The sequence below is a fragment of the Sciurus vulgaris genome, assembly GCF_902686455.1.
Source record: "Sciurus vulgaris genome assembly, chromosome: 5".
Taxonomy (NCBI): Eukaryota; Metazoa; Chordata; class Mammalia; order Rodentia; family Sciuridae; genus Sciurus; species Sciurus vulgaris.
Genome location: NC_136465.1, coordinates 95,610,517 through 95,617,487, shown reverse-complemented (window position 1 = coordinate 95,617,487; position 6,971 = coordinate 95,610,517).

Genomic DNA, 6,971 nt, shown 5'->3' with positions numbered 1-6,971 from the left:
TGAGGTGTGTGCCACCATTCCTGGCCTGGTGTGGAGTTAAATGGTAAACAGTTGACCCTCTGATGGATCATTTCTATTGATTCGTGACATTTGCCAATTCTGGAATGTAAATACTCCATCATGGCTAATTTCAAGCTACCAATATTATATTATTGAGCATAAAGTTGGGAAGGGATGCCAACAACTGGTTTTAACAAATCAAAACAGGCCATCCCAGCACACCACTCTAGACTGCTTGCTCCCAAACTTCTTCTTCATCACAGAAAATTAATTAACTTCTGTTTTGTTTTGTTTTGTTTTTCTTTTTTGGAACCAGGGATTGAACCCACGGATGCTTAATCACTTAGCCACATTCACAGCTCTTTGCAGTTTTTATTTTGAGACAGTCTCATTAAGTTGCTTAAGGCCTCACTAAGTTGCTGAGACTGGCTTTGAACTGGTCATCCTCTTGCCTCAGCCTCCTGAGTCGTTGGAATTATGGCATGCACCACTGCACTGGGAAAATTAACTTCCGGTTTACTTAAGGTATTGTTATTTTAGGGTTTCTATCACATGTAGACAAATTGAATTCTATGATAATTTTATTCAATACTGTCAACATTGAAATTTTCTTCTCTTGGACTTTTCCATATCTTGAATGTGTTTGGATCTAGGTAGGGCAGTGGGTGTGCGGGATAAAGGTTTTGTTCTCCATAGTATTCATAGCAGCTGCCATTTCATTTCACTCTCCTGCCAGAAAGATTTACCCCACTCTTTGTAAGGAGAGCTGGATAACCTTACAAACCTCAGAAGAAAACAGAAGGGCATTGTGCTGGAGAAACAATAAGCACCATGCTTTACAGCGACCCCTGGGCAGGCACCAAGATGGGAAATATTTTGAAGCAATGCAACAAATCTGGGAGTATGTGATATTAAACCCCACTTCACAAAGCTGCCTCTGAAAGTTGGTGAAGTTCAAGACCCCACAACAGAGCAGAAAAGACTTCAGAACAAATAAACATCAGCACTACAAAAAACACCTATTCACCTCTCTGAAAACTGAGCTGGGAAAACATGTAGGTCAAGCCTTTTTGGGTTTTAGTGACTCAGAATCTGCTGTAGCCAAGGGACTGGCCATGCACCCAGCAGCCTGAAGGTTGTAGGAGTCAGAAACTTGGCACCCCTATTCACAATGGTTTATATCAGGAGCACTGGCTCCTCTGTTATAGGACAGCCTGCTGTCCAGACCTGCGCCCAGGGCCCACAGTCACACCAACAGTCGGAGGGAACACAGAACATTTTCATGTGCTCCTTCGGCGGTCCTCATTCCCAGCATCCTTCCAAGTGAAATGTAGAAGCCCTCCTCCACTTCTTCCTGTAGGAGTTATTTTCAAGTAATGGCACTGACTACATGTGACCCACCTGTACTCCCCCATCAATCTCCGTCTGCACCTGCATCAGGAAATGGGGGAAGGAAGGAAGTCATTAAATAACGTGCTGGATTTCCTCTGGGGGTCCCTTCTGTGAGGTCATTACATCTACAGCCTAGGAACAGTGATCACAAGGAGTGCAGCTATCGTGCATGGAGTGCCCAGCACAGGTGAGATCTTGGGGAAAGTGTTCACGGTTTCTCGGGTGATCTTCACGGAAACCAATAAGATAGCTCGCTCCACAGATGAGGAAACTGAGGTCCTGGGTGAAATCCAGGTCTCCAGCTCGTGAGAACGCCTGGTATTGCTTCCAGGCTGACTGATGCTGGAGTTCTCAGAGAGGATCTTTGGTGTGTAGCGCTCAGGCACAGGACAAGGTGGCCGCATCCAGGACTAGGTGAGGCAGTATCATAATTAATAAATAATAATAAATGTACAGTAATGGCTTCAGAGTAGATTATATTTGTATACTAATAGAATCATTAAATCAGATTTAGTATATTTTTTGTGACGGAATGGGGTCCACAAAAGCGAAAGGGACAAGGGCCCATAAACGTCACATGTGGTCAGCTTTTTCATCTGTTTCAAGACATTTTGAAATTTTTCTTTAATTTTTCCATTGACCCATCGGTTACTGGAAATATATTGTTTAATTTCCATGTGTTTGTCCAATTTCCACTGTTCCTTTTGTCATTTGTTAATTTTTATCCCTTTGTGAAAGACACCTTGTTTGGTTTTTTGTTTTGTTTTGTTTCGTTTGTTTTGTTTTGTACTGGGGATTGAACATAGGGCCTTGTGCTTGCGAGGCAAGCACTCTATCAACTGAGCTACATCCCCAGCCTGCACACCTTGTTTTTAACTAAAAATTAAAAACAAAGTGTAACTAAAAGCACCATATTTACCTATCCTTTTCCTTTAGACTTGTAGCTTTCTTTAGTTCTGTCGTTTTTGTTTTGGTACTGGGAATTGAACCCGGGGCACTTTACCACTGAGCTTCATCCCTAGCCGGCCCCCTTTTTTAAATTTTGAGATGGTTTCACTAAGTTGGTGGGGGTCTCACTAAGATGCTGAGGCTGGACTTGAGCTTGTGATCCTCCTGCCTCAGCCTCCCAAATTGCTGAGATTACAGGCACAGATCACTGTGCTTAATTAGACTTATAATTATTAAAAGAAACTACATTATGGTGAGGTGGCAAAGTATGTAAATCCAAGTCAACCTCAGTTCATGCAATGTGCCCCTTCTTGATAAATGATACTTATAGAAAATAGCAAAATTAATAGGGGTTTGAAAGAAGATTATGTTTGAATTGTGTTTCCCCCTGAACAAAAATGTTGAAGGTCTAACCACAAGTACCTTAGAATATTCCCTGTTTTGGAAGTAGGGTTGTTGCAAATACAACTAGTAAAGTTAAAATGAGATCATACTCCAAGGTGGGCTTTTAATCCATTAACTTGTGTCCTTGTGAGATGACCATGCTACAGTGGAGACAGGGAGAATGCCGTGTGGTGACAAAACAGAGTTTTACTCAGCTACATGTCACGGAAGGCCTGATTACTGGGAGACCACCAGAAGCTGGGGAGAGAGATAAGGAAGGGTTCCCTGCAGCTTGCAGATGGAGTATGACCTCGACAACACCTTGATTTTGGAACTTTAGTCTCCAGAACCGTGAGACAAAAAATTTCTGTTGTGTGTGGTCCTTTGTTAAAGCAGCCCTGTAACTTGACTTTCCAATGGACATAGCTTCAATTGCAGAAATACTGGCAAAAGAAGACCAGCTGGCAAACACTTACATACACACACCATAGATTTTGTGAGAAGTCACCCCCAGCCACAAGCCACTTATTTTACAGTGCCTCTTTCTAGATCTCTTTCTTCTGATTTCTTGTCCTTCCAACCAACAACACCTGAACATTAATCAGGGTTGAAAGTGACATGAGAGAAGTTAACTCTAATCCCCAGACTTCCTTTCCCTTCAAGAAACACTTCAAAGGCCCCAAGGAGAATCAGACAGCAGGCCAGAAACTAAGAATACACTTCCTGGAAACAACAATTACCTGATTTTTCTACGTCTCTCTCTCTGTGGCATTCAAATTCTGGTATCTGTATATTTGTGACATTCAATTCAGATTTTAGGAGGAAAGTGGTTCTATAAGTGATAATAGCTGGGCATAGTGGGGCACACCTGTCATTCAATCTACCTGGGAGGCTGAGGCAGGAGGATCACAAGTTTGGGATCAGTCTCAGCAATTTACTGAGACCCTGTCTCAAAATTTAAAAATAAAAAGGACTGCAGATAAAGCTCAGTAGGAGAGTGCCTCTGGATTCAGTTCTCAGTACCGGAAAAAAAAAAAAAAAAAAAAAAGGTTAATAACATCACTCTTCTCCTAATTTTAATTCTTGTTTTAAAAACGTTCCTTTTTGTTGTAGGTGGACACAATATCTTTATTTTATTTTTATATGGTGCTGAGGATCGAACCCAAGACCTCACACATGCTAGCTGAGCACTCTACCACTGAGCCACAGCCACAGCCCCTAATACTAAATCTGAGATGGAGCCCAACTCCCATTGACCTGCAGATTTGTGGTCAAGTTTCCAGGCAGAAGCAGAAATTTCTCCCACTTGCTTATGGGTTACGTGCATTGACAGAAAAGTATACTGTTTGCCTAATAAAAGCTGTTCATTAAGAAAACACTTTATCATTTCCTATAAGGAAATTTTAGGGTTAGATAAACCCCAAACCCTATATTTCTTTTTAGAAAACTCCAGGAATCTTCAAAATATTCCAAATTAAATAAATAAGGGGACTTGGGTATAGTGTTTACTGAGTGTGTGCAAGGCCCTGGGTTCAATCCTAGCACCACATACAATATGCGACAAATACATTAAGAATCTGATGTATGTGAGAATCTGGTAAATGCCGTGACTCAGAGTGATAAAGATAAATAAAAACGTTTTCTCTTTCATCAAGGAAACTGCAGTGTAGAACAGGAATAAGACAAGCATTTAAGACCTGCTCTGTAAGACAATCATTTGTGCTAAGATACAACTTAGCTGTCTCCAGGAACAAGTATTTTCATAAGACTTATCTTCCATAACACTACAAACCAACTAATTAGCTTCCTTACCAAAACTATTCTTGAAGACTAGCTCTGAGACTCTTTGTTCTGTGCCCAAATGTCCTGTGCCCAAAGTCCTTATATAAATAAACTCTGTCTGGTCTTAAGACCTACTCTAAAATCACCCAACCCAGGCCCAAAGAACTGACTTCTCCCTGCTGAGACACTACTAAGCCCTTTACAGGGGTTGTCCTCCATCTGCAGTCAGCATCATAAACAGCTTTGCTTGATCCTCTGATCATTCAGTTGATCTTTGGAGCATTAACAGTCAACACCCATTTCTTCTGCTAAGTGAGACCCATGTTATCTGAGAGGAATTCATTTCATGTGGCTGAGCTGATGTTCCTCCTCCATCCCCCTGGTCACAGCGCTTACCTCAGGGGATGGACTCCTGACCTGGGCTAGTTCAAGTCAAGTCTGAATAAAGGGGTGTAGTACTTGAGATGGGATGTTTCAGATATCCAAAGCTGAAATATGGAAGGAAGTAGATCAGGGTTAGGGATGGGATAGGTAGGATTCTCTCATTCCTATCCTCATGTATTAAGCAAAGCAAATGATTATGATGCTGTATTTTGGGATTCAGATCACTTAAGAGAAGTGACAGGAATATGCCAGGATCTTAGAATTTGTTGCCTACCTCTTTTTTGATTGATTAATTTATGTGGTACTGGGGATTTAATTCAAGGGTACTCTACAACAAGTTACATCTCCAGCCCTTTTGCATTTTTATTTTGAGACAGAGTCTCAGTAAGTTGTCAAGGCTGGTCTCAAACTTGTGATCCTTCTGCCTCTGCCTCCCAAGTTCCTGGGAATACAGACTGCTACCTACCTCTGAATGGCTTCAATAAGATATTTTAAGGAAGGTGAAGATTTCTAGCCAAGCTGGCCCATTTGAAGATATAAAGGAACAGCCAAAAAGCTTTGTGAACAGTAACAGCTCATGGTCACTGTGTGTTGGCAATGTGCCAGATGCCATTCCATGAGTTTATGTGGCAGCATCCCCTGGGATGCAGCAGGCAAGGGGAGACACAACTATTTTCCCAAAACTGAGAGAAACTGGTACCATCCAGCTAAGGGTACAGGTAGGGGCAGGAAGCCTATGACTAATCACAAAGTAACTCGAAGTTCAAGAAAGTGTGCTCCACTAAATCCGGGCCTTTAACCCACAGAATTGTCAGCTGTCAGATCTACCAGCATCTAGCTGGGGTTTTAAAGGGGTTTGATTGCCAAGGCAATGTCGATGACCAGCAACAGGGCACTGGGATCCCTTGTCCTCTACAGAGATTGTCAGGTTTCCTCCAAGCACCTCCTGGAACCACGCCAATAGGAAGAGGGCTACACCGGGTACAGAGCAGAACCATGGGCTCCCAGACTGGATGACCCAGAAGCCTACTGCTCCACTGGGGCAGGAAGCCTTATTAGCCCTGACCTGCAAAGAAAAACAAAGATTTTTTGGTTTATTTGCAGTATTGGTACCCAGGACCGCCTCACACATGCTAGGCAAGTGCTCTTCCCCTGAGCTACATCCACAGTCCTTTTTCTTTGCAACAGGATTTGCCCACGCTGGCCTTGAACTTACTGTTCTCTACCTCAGCCTCCTGGGTTTGAGGAGTGTATCACCACACCCTGCTCAAAAATGTGTACTTCGAACCAATGACTGCTGTAAGTAATTTTCCCCTCTCTCTTTTACAAGTGCAATTTTTAATCTGCAATGCCTCAGTTTCCTCAACTGTAAGGGATAACACTGACATTTATCACCTGGGAATGATGTGAAGTTCAGAGGACGAGAGCTCCTGATGCAGAATAAGAGCTCGATTGTGTTGGTCATTGTTCTCTTGTCAGTCATCCTCCTTCTCCTCAACCATTGTGTGGTGGGTATAGGGAAATGGTTTAATTTACTTATTGGCTGTCAGAACCGGAGTGGTCATCCATGGATTTAGGTGAATGGACATCCTCTGGGCTTGGGATCCATGAGCCATGTATCACCTTTGGATGCAATTCCTGGCAAAGATCACTTCCCTTGGGAAGAAGGGTAGGTATGTCTTTTGACTTTTTTAGGGGTTAGTAGTGGAATTTAAATAGGATCCTTGTTGAAGTATACGTAAGGGCACATGTGTTGGGCAAGCAAAGGCTAGAAAGAAATGAACCAATTATGGAACAGCATCTGTCTGACAACTCTTTTTGTGACTTTGTCCTCCACACCCCCTTCCCAGTCTCATAGCCAGAGCCAGGGCCAATGTGATGCAAAGGCAAGGAGCTGGGTTTCGGCTTTTAAGTGAGATGATTAAAAGGAAAGTGGAAAAGGTTTCAAAACAGGGAGGCATAGGTCACGACAGGATATAATTGCTGAATTGTGGGATTTAGACTTTGCCCTTTTATTCAGAATGCTAAAGACTCAGAGAGTATGTGATGGGGCTAAGGAAGGACCCAGGGACACTCAGGAT